The sequence below is a fragment of the Sander lucioperca genome, chromosome 3 (genome assembly GCF_008315115.2).
Source record: "Sander lucioperca isolate FBNREF2018 chromosome 3, SLUC_FBN_1.2, whole genome shotgun sequence".
Lineage (NCBI taxonomy): Eukaryota > Metazoa > Chordata > Actinopteri > Perciformes > Percidae > Sander > Sander lucioperca.
The window spans coordinates 22,130,788-22,142,038 of NC_050175.1; positions in this window are offsets into that span (position 1 = coordinate 22,130,788).

Here is an 11,251-nt window from a genome sequence, read left to right on the forward strand (position 1 = left end):
TAAAAAAATAGGTACAAGATTTCCCTTTACAAATATAACATAAAGAAATGTTGCATGTTGAAATCCCTACCCTGTAGAGAGAACTACACTACTGTGGAGGTATACACATGGAGGATAGAGATAAAAAATTCAATTCAATTCAATTCAATTTTATTTGTATAGCGCCAATTCATAACAAAAGTTATCTCAGGACACTTTTCAAATAAAGCAGGTCTAGACCAAACTCCTTATAACATTATTTACAGAGACCCAACAGTGCCACCATGAGCAAGTACTTGGCGACAAGGGCAAGGAAAAACTGCCTGTTAAAAGGCAGAAACCTAGGACAGATCCTTCGGCTCTAGGTGGGTGGTCGTCTGACTCGACCAGTTGGGGTGAGAGAGAGAGACAGACAGGTGCACGGCAACAACAGTATTGGCAATGGCAGTCAAGCAGGACCATGGCAGGAGGCTCCACTAGGATCGATGAGAACCTGCGAGACGAGAAAGCACAAGAACTCTGGGGAAGAAGTGAAGTTAGTAACATGCATTAATGGGACATGAATGTGTGCAGAGAGAGAGAGGAAGAGAGGAGCTCAGTGCACCATGGGAAATCCCCCGATAGTCTAGGTCTATAGCAGCATAACTAAGGATGGTTCAGGACTCACCTGATCCAACCCTAACTATAAGCTTTATCAAAGAGGAACGTCTTAAGCCTACTCTTGAATGTGGAGAGGGTGTCTGCCTCCCGAACCACAACTGGAAGCTGGTTCCACAGGAGAGGAGCTTGGTAGCTGAAGGCTCTGGCTCCTGTTCTACTTTTAGAGACTATAGGAACCACAAGTAGCCCTGCATTCAGAGAACGTAGTGTTCTAGAGGGGTAATAAGGTACTATGAGCTCTTTAAGATATGAAGGGGCCTGACCTTGAAGAACTTTATAGGTGAGGAGGAGAATTTTAAATTCTATTCTAAATTTTACAGGGAGCCAATGTAGAGAAGCTAGTACAGGAGATATATGGTCTATTTTTCTAGTTCCTGTCAGTACTCGTGCTGCAGCGTTCTGAATTAATTGGAGCGTTTTAATGGACTTATTGGGGCAGCCTGATAATAAAGAGTTGCAGTAATCCAGCCTTGAAGTAACAAATGCATGGATTAGTTTTTCATCTGTCTGTGACAGGTGTCTAATTTTTGTAATATTACGTACATGAAAGAAGGCAGTCCTAGAGGTCTGCTTTATGTAGGAATTAAATGACAAATCCTGATCAAAGATAACTCCAAGACTCCTGACAGTGGTGCTAGAGGCCAAGGTAATGCCATCTAGAGTAACTATATCTTTAGACAGTGAATCTCTAAGGTTTTTGGGGCCAAGAACAAGAATTTCGTTTTTTTTAACAGTTTAACATCAGAAAATTGACCCAAAAAACATAGCTTGGGCTAATGCCCTTTGCAAAGGACGGTTTTATTGAGCTTCTGTCGCATGTTGTTGCTCTGTAAGCTAAGGTTAGTTATTTTAGCGATGTGGTGCAGCCTTAGCTTAAAAAGCAGGGACACAACCAATGTTAACAGCGTATGGTGGTGGCTGTCTATGCCATACTGCGTTTCGCCGATGTGCTCCCCGAGCACAAACACATCCTCTGACCCTATCCTCTTCCGTACAATGTACACGACCTCTAGCAGTTTGATGGGCTGTGATCGTCTGGTACTTGCTGATGACTGACGAATGACCCACTCTACTGCCCTGACAACGCTCACTGTGCCTTCTGATGGAATCACCAGACCTCCATTGTTTTTTAAAGTCAGCAGGTGGTAGCTCTGGTCCTTGATGGCAGATGCAGCATCTGTCACCAGGCTGGCACGGCAGACATCACAGGACAGCTTCTTCAGAGCCCATCGCACAACAAATCCTGAAATTTGAGTTAGTATAATAATATCATAACTTATAATAATAATAATTAATAAGCATGGGGAAATTAAGGGGACATTTCTCTTTTTGGACTATCATGAGATTGTTTTCCCCCAGATTTTGACTATTGGCACTATCGGTTATAGGCAAAATCGACTTTCAGTCAGCCTTTACCTGAAATGTACACGAGAGCGTTGTCCACAAGACCATCGAAGCGGACGGGAAGGTAGCTGTGGTCATGTACTAGGGCAGGAATGTCAGCAAACAGGGATGGAAGATCTTCTCCTCCTGCTGCAGAGGACATATCTACAGCTGACAGGCTTGTAGGGGTGTCGATGACAGCTGGTAGGGACTCTGTGTCATCCTGTGCCGTCACATTGCCTCTGCATGGTTTAACAACCCCACACCGGGCCATCAGCTTTCTAAAGATGTACTTGAACTGGCTGGCATTAGGGTTGTTATTCCAGCCACCTTAAAAAAAACACAAGATATACGAGTATAGTACACAGATCTTCAATACATGCTTTAAAATGTTTTATGCTTAAAAAAAAAGACAAATTAGAACTAGTCACCCCTGAATGATCTTTCCACATAAATTAAGTTGAATGACATTATCATACAATTCAGACTTTATCAGTGGTGATAAATTCTGCAAACAGATAGTCAAACACACAGGCATTTTTCTAAATACTCAAAATGGTTTGTGACACTTCCAGGTACTGTGTATGTCTTACATACATACAAAATATATGGACCGACAAACTGAAAACAATACAAACATTTGCTAACACTTTGTGTCACTTAGTGTTGCGGCTGATAAATATAAATTATGAACCCTACCAGATGCTCTGATGGAGTTGAAGAGAAACTCCAAGTGGTCCTGGCTGAACCTGTAGGTCAGGACATATCGCTGTCCTTCAAGCAGCACAGGAACCATCGACATCAACGTGTCAATGTTCATGATGAAGCCCAGGACAGAGAGGAACCTTCAAAAGCAAATACTGTATTACTATGATGATCCTGCCAAAACAGGACACAAGAAAGCAGGGATGCAAACTAACAGTATAGGGTGAAAATAGTGAATGCTCACAGAGCCAGGCCAGACACAAATCAGAGATTTCACACAATTCACTTCATTGTCACATTGGGGGGGGGGTAAAGCTGACTAGTTTGCATCCCTGACCTTAAAAGTATAATCAGTGTGAGGTTTAGGATCCTTAAAATTACTTTTAGTGCACTAAACCTTCTTGAATCAATTCACAACATAACATGCAGACCATCCAATACATACCATTTTGACACCGGCATCTGGGGAGAGAAAACTGAATACAAGAGTATTGGAACAGAAACAAATTTGCAGACAGCAAACACATTGGAGCAAGATAGTATCATATTAATAATACATACCACTTTATGAACTTGACGCAGACAGAAAAGAGCATCTTATGAACTTGATGCAGACAGGAGGACAGAGCATCTGAACTCGATGCAGAAGATAGATAAACAAGAGAACAGAGCAGCTCATGAACTTATATCATGGACTTGAGGGATGCACTGAAACCGGTAGAGTTTTACCTTAGATAATTTAATGATTTGTAAATTGACTACTTGTATACATCTAACGAAGAATAAAATAAACCCATATTTTCTAAATCAGCAGTCTCATTATGATAATTTCATTATAATAAAGAATTTGTACTGGGTATTGGCGACTACAAATGGTGTCAGTGCATCACTAATAGAACAGTCACTATTTTAAAAGACCTCTTTGTTCAGTAAAGGAGTTTGCCATCTTCCATCTTCAAAGTGAGCAAGTACCCCCTGGCTTTTGACAAGAACTCCCTGGTGCTTGTCCAATTCCTAGAACCAAGGGGGGCTTTGAACCCTCTGGCTCTGGGATTGCGACTGTTCAAGATGTCAAACAGCCTGTCTGTTACCTATAAACAAATATCTAAATTAACTGGAAGCACTGAAATCATCACTATAACTGAGTGTCAACAGGTATCAGATAGTAAACTCAAACAAGAGGCATAGTTTGATTTCTCTCCATTTCCTCTGTGGCTATGCTTTTTAAAATTAAATTGCTGCACTGCTTTCCTGTAAATCTGAGATGTGACAATAAGGGTGCTTCTGAGGTAAGTATGAGGTAGGTATAAACAGTTTTATCCAAGTTCTTGCATATTGTTGAATTTGAGGATGGTCATAATTATTTAATTGTTCCCAATGCCCAAACTGAAAAAAAGAAAAGAAAAAGATAAAGGGTTAATCCTGGTGGCATTCACATTTTAACAACCACCCTCGTTTTGGGGTTGGTTAAGAGCAACCACAAAGGGAGGTGGGTGTTAAAGGGTTAAAGGGGTTAAAGCAATTAATCACTCAAATGTTTTAAATGATTTTGGTCAATGATGCAAATCCCTAGCTGCATTACCTCAGTGAATTCTGAAGTAGCCTCACAATCTTTGAACTCTGCTTAGCCCACCTCCTGCAACGTGCGGAGCGCCACTGCCACAGAGCTACTCAAAGTCTGAGCAGCCAGGGAGACCTTGATTGAGTTTATAAGGAGAAATGAAGAGCACATTAGCGCTACAAGATACAAACATCATCAAAAAGTATAAAAACACAATAAAGCCCTAAAGCCCATTACTATTGCGGCCCTCAATACTAGGGATGTCCAGATCCGATCACGTGATTGGAAATCGGGCCCGATCACGTGGTTTCAGACTCGATCGGAATCGGACATTACCTCCCGATCAGGACTCGGATATATATGTATATATATTGTCATTATTTTTTAACACATCTATAGTTATGCGGTGGCACAGAGTTAGACCCTTTTGACTCCACACAGAAACAGCAACGCGTGCGGCATGACATCACTTTGTTGCAGAGACGCTATTGGTTAAATGCCGGCAAAGTAGAACACGGAAACAGCTTGAAGCAGAAAGCGCGAGTATGTCTGCGGTCTGGAGGTATTATAAAGTTGAATTATTATAGAAGTATCGGATCGGGACTCGGTATCGGTAGATACTCAAAATCAAATGACTCGGACTCGGACTCGAGGGCAAAAAAACCTGATCGGGACATCCCTACTCAATACATAAATCATCATACAAACATATCGTCAACTTCTGATTAGCAAAGTTCACATGCTTATCTGTGACTCTGTTGGCAGCATGTAGTCCACTTTTCTTTTGGACATTGTTCAGATGAACTATGTACTTCCAATTGATACTGCCAGTTATGCTTCTGATTGGGCTGTATGCCTGCAAAATCAGATTTTTTTTTCACTGCAAACGTCAAATGTAAAGCACCATATTCTGCACAATTATGTAAATACAATCAAAATGTATAAAAAGCAGAACAGAGTCAACCAGAGCAAATATGCGCAATAATGTAGGCAACAATGAGCATGTACCTGCAACATATTGCGTGTCAGCTTCAGCATGTGGCAAGCGTGCATCATAATAAAAACATTGTCATGGGTTACTGGATGTGAGAAATGGGTCTTCAAGGGCTCACAGGGGTCTGCTTTTAGATCACAACCAAGTTGAGTGCACATATTGACATTGGATGCATGCCCATCCATTGTCATGCACACCACTCTTATCTGACGACGATGCAGCTCTTCTACTGCATGCTCTACTAAAACTGTCTGTGATTGTGGTGTGAGGGACTTGGTCAAATAATACGCAATTGGCGCTTTCCAATAACCTTGAAGCACAACCACCATAAACACAAGAACCTCAGAAGCCATGTCCGTCTCATTCAATTGATTCCCCATGTCCACATATCCAAACATTGTTTGTCTCTGAGGATCATACTGGATGTGATTTTTGATGGACATGGCATCCAGCATCAGAGTGACACATCCATACTTGATCTCATCTTCCTGATGTCGTCTTTCCAGCATGTCCAAAATCATTTTATTGAGACCAGGTCTGGCATCAAGAGAGCTCAGCCACCTTAGTAAAATTAAAAAGTAGACATTTAACCACGTAGCCATTTAACCACTAACCCAAGCATTCCTATTGTGGACACTGGACATACAAAAAATAGCTATAATATCAACATGTATCAGCATGAGACATGAGCTGTTAGATCACCATTCGTGATAATATTGTCTGTAGTGCTTAATGTAATTCAGTATATAAATGTAATGTAAAGTCTGTAATGTCTTTAATGTAATGTCTGTAATGTAATGTATTTAATGTAATGTCTATAATGTCTGTATTGTAATGTCTGTAATGTCTTTAATGTAATGTCTGTAATGTAATGTATTTAATGTAATGTCTATAATGTACTGTTAGTAATGTCTGTAATGTAATGTATGTAATGTAATGTCTGTAATATCTGCAATATATGTAATGTAATGTCTGTAATGTAATGTCTGTAATGTATGTAATGTAATGTCTGTAATGTCTGTAATGTAATGTCTGTAATGTAATGTATGTAATGTAATGTCTGTAATGTCTGTAATGTAATGTCTGTAATGTAATGTCTGTAATGTATTGTCTGTAATGTCTGTAATGTAATGTCTGAAATGTAATGTCTGGAATGTAATGTCTGTAATGTAATGTATATAATGTCTGTATTGTAATGTCTGTAATGTAATGTCTGTAATGTCTTTAATGTAATGTCTGTAATGTAATGTATTTAATGTAATGTCTGTAATGTCTCTAATGTAATGTCTGTAATGTCTGTAATGTAATGTCTGTAATGTCTTTAATGTAATGTCTTTAATGTAATGTCTGTAATGTAATATATGTAATGTAATGTCTGTAATGTCTATAATTACAGACATTACATTACAGACATTACATTACAGACATTACAGACATTGCATTACAGACATTACATTACAGACATTACAGACATTGCATTACAGACATTACATTACAGACATTACAGACATTATATTACAGACATTACATTCAGGGGCGCCATATAGGGGGCAAAAGTTAGGACAATTCCAAGGGCCCATGACTGACAGGGGTAAGGTAAAAACTAATATAAAATTATTAAACCATCATCATTCAGTATATATATATTTCAAATATAATAATAAAATTAATGATCTCTTTGTTTTTACTTGTTTTTGGCAGTAAAAGTTAAATATCCCCATTGACCAAAAAGTAAACATCCATATTGACCGACCACCCCCCTGTATCTGCATGAAATGGTTTGGTCCTGCCTTAGCCCCTCAGTGACGGTGTTTAGTTGCAGTCAGTAGATGCGCCAGAACTACAGTGACCACAATGTTACCAAGTAACGTTAAATCAAAATCTGGTTTTCAAAAAAGTAAAGAGAGAAAAGAGTGAGAGGAAAGACAAAGGAAAGGGTGTCAAACTGTAACCCTGTTTTTCACCAAGAAAGGTGGGTAGCCTATAGTCTGTGAGTGGTATTAACCTGTTGGCTTAATGGCCATAGTGAAATAAGCTAGCTAGCTACAGACTAGTGTTAGCCTACATTTATTCACTATTTAATCAGTGCAGGGAAACGTTTAGCAAGATATTCATATTAAATCATTGTCCCTGCCCCTTTTAGCAGACTTAACAATGGATGAGTCAGCAGCACCCCAGTCTCCCCCTAACTGTGCCCCTCCCTGTCCCAGTGAAGAAGGTGAGCAACATTGTGTTTAATGACATGCCAGTTAGCATCATTGCAGGGAGTCTGTGGGGATTTCTCTGTCTCGCTTGCTCTTTTTACCATTACAAAAAAGAAAATGAAATATTTATTAATGACAGAAATTCAAACACATTAATAACAATTATTTTCTCACATAATGATCATTATGAAATAAAATAAAAAAAACAACAACCTACTGTCTGTACTGGATGCTGGACAGTTGGAAACAGTGAGTAGCTTACCTGAGCCTGCATGTAAGATACAGACAATATTAACTGTATTGAACTACAAGAAGCAAGACAGTTGCAAGCCTTTAATTAGAGTTAGGTAGAGCTTTTGATGGGACAGTTAGGTCCTAGAGATGTGGTGACAACAGCCGCGCAGAGGGGGCCCAATTTCATTTTTTGTCAGGGGCCCAAAATTCCTGGCGGCGCCCCTGCCTGTAGCTGTAATAATGTATATAGCTAATGGTTGTAATTCACCATGTGTTTTATTAATACGTCCATGGTATTATCTTATGATACACCCGAGGGATGTATAGATGCTGTAAAGCCTGTAACGTGGATGTAACGTCATGTATGAAGCTATTAGCGGTAGCTAGCATGGATGTATTAAGAGAACGATAATACCATAATTAGCTAGCTATATGCCTACATAACGTTACTACAGACATAGCTAGTGATTACATCGCCTTGGTTCTCTCTTATGATACATCCGAGGGCTGTATGCTGTAAAGCTTGTAACGTGGATGAGGGATGAAGCCATGGATGAGCCCTGTTCACGAAACTGCAGGCTATCCTTAAAAGCTAGCGCTAGCTAGTAGCTAGTACCACGACATAATGATTAAATCTCCTTGGTTGTCTAAATACATCCATCGTTTAATTAGATAAGCATGTAAACGATCAGGAACAACGAAAACACAATGTTTAACGTTAGTGAATATTTTAGACAATAAAACGGCGAATTCATGAGTTCGCCACTTGTAAGAGACACGAGAGAGGAGCTCATGAACGAGCATGTTGCTACCGGTTGCTACGACAACACAAACAAAGTGTTGCTGGTGCGCATGTACATTGTGACGTCATGGGCCAGTCAACATCCATTAGCCCATCATGCCAGCCAGTACAGCATACATATAACTTGAAATAACAGCCTCCAAAATGACCCAAATGTTGAATCAGCACATTTGGCAAAGTCCCAGCAGAAAGCTTTACAAAGTTAATGTTGTTCTATTTGTCATGCAGAAAGGATCAGTAAATACTTGGGAACATTTGATTACATATGAATATACAATTATTTTGAATGACCAAATGTTAAGGACTTTTAGCTTAGTCTTAGGATGTTATCTAGGATATGTGAAAGGCTGATATATCGGCCAGTAAGCCTATCGCAGATATAGCGGTATCAGTGTATGCGTCGTCGAAATTACAGTAGGCCTGAAAGCCAAACTAGGTTTCAGGTCATTTAGAAACAGTGTCACCTTTATATCAAATATCAATATCAGTATTGCCCTCAAAACTCCGGTCGGTATTCACTTCATTGTATTTTACAGGTGGTGACTTCATTTAGCTTTTAAGTCTATTTTTTAGCAGCTTAAGCAGTCATATTTGCTCTAACTGAATGTGAATATTATTAGCTGTGATAGGCTTTAGCTGTCACATCCAAGTTATTTCATGCGAGGTAGATGTGCTGGATGTAGGCCTACCACTCATTTTTCACACATTAGCAGTGATTTGACTAAAACCACACTGAATATGCCCTTAAGACCTGTTTTTCATGTGGTCACATGTTACCTTGGCAAGTACCTTTAAATACAAACATTTATGATCTGTGGGTACATCAAGTGATGTTTGACAAAATCGTTTGCCTGGAATTGTGGTCACAATCCTCAAATACCGTGTGTAATATTTACAAAAGTATTTCTACAAGCTGTTACCTCAGATATTTTAAGGAACCAGCACATGTCCAAACAATCCTTAAATTTGCTGTACAGATCTGAATCAATGTGGATCCCACAAAGAACGGAAGCTATCCAAATACAGAATAAAATCAAATACAAATACACACAGTCAGAGATAACCATGGGATACATGTCTTATTTTAAAGTGGTCATATTATGCTTTTTGGCTTTTTCCCTTTCCTTTATTGTGTTATATATCTTTTTGTTCACGTATAGGTTTACAAAGTGAAAAAGCCAGAAGTCCACCCCAAAGGGACTTACCATCTTCCAAAACACTGTTCACAAACTGCTCCAAACAGCTCTATTGTAGTCCAGCCTTTACTTTCGTGACACTTTGTCACTTTATAACACGTTATAATGCTCGCCTAGCTGCTAGCATGGCTCGCCCTCATACTCTGCTTCTGATTAGCTAGCAGTGCTTACCTAGCTACTGTGCATGTGCGACTCCCAACAAAGATGGAACAGAAGTGAGATGCCTCACTCTGTAGCTAAAACAGAGAGCTCAACACACAGGGTGAAAAGAGGAGCTGCAGCAATGTGCAGTACAACAAAAAAAGTTTTTTTTTTGTTTTTTGAAAATTAAACCACATAAACCTATTCTGATACAACCTCTAAATACAATTATGAACCTGAAAATGAGCATAATATGAGCACTTTAATTAAATTAAATTAAGTCCAAGACATAATATAGCAAAAATGCATCTCTAAAGGCTAAGAAATCAAATTTGCTCTTGATCCAAATTTGCAGAAATAGTAAGTGATCGATGTGAGATTGGAGAAAACATTTTTAAAATCTAGGACAGCTTCTGAGACAAATATTAACAGTTGTAAGTAGATTAAAAGTAGGCCAGGCACAATTGTAGACATTAATAGAATAAATAGCCTATATATACTATATCCCGATAATTTGTGTGTTTATTGGTTAATTGTTTTATCTATTCACATGTCTCACATAGGGACAAAGCAGAAAATAGGCTACATGATAATGTTGGACACACCCATTCAATGATTTTAAAAAGTTCAACTGCGAGGTAAGACCCTAAAGCCACAAGGGGGCACCAACACACCATGCAGAGTCTATGATATAAACTGGACAATGACATTCATAGTGTGTCATGAAAAATATAAAAAAAATGCTGAATGCAAGATTAAACAATTAAAACAAATGCAGAGATAAACTGAACTAAAGTCATTTGAGCTAGGACAGTATAATGAGATTTGACTCTATTAATGTGTTACACAGCCTTGATATTTTAAACTGCAAGTATTTTGCATTATTGAACTAGTCAAATTAAACAATATTGGTATAGGCCAGGCCTGTCAGCTGTGAAGAATTACAACTAAACGCAAGGAATTATGGTTTTGTGTCTGCAGCCTTCATTTTTCACACAGGTGGAAAGATGGATGATTGATAAATTAAATGCACCTGTGTAGGATATGCACGTGTGTATTGCATTTTCACTGTCAAATGTAATTATTCATTTTCTGCATGTATGCACAAAAATAATTCAAGTGGGCAGCCACAGACATAATCAATACCAAATGTTTAGCATGTTTTACCCCTATGCATTTATAATGTGTGCAGCCCCCTCACATTAAAATGAAATTCCCATGATTGTAATGTTAGCATTGGTCTCCACCTTGCAGTGAGCATGACGCTCTGAAGCTGATAATCAATTTAACCAAGACAAGCGATCATATTTCCATTAAAGCCTTCATCTGGCCTATGCATTGCGCCCTAATACACATTAACATCGTGCATCATGTAGATGTACTCCCACTGTC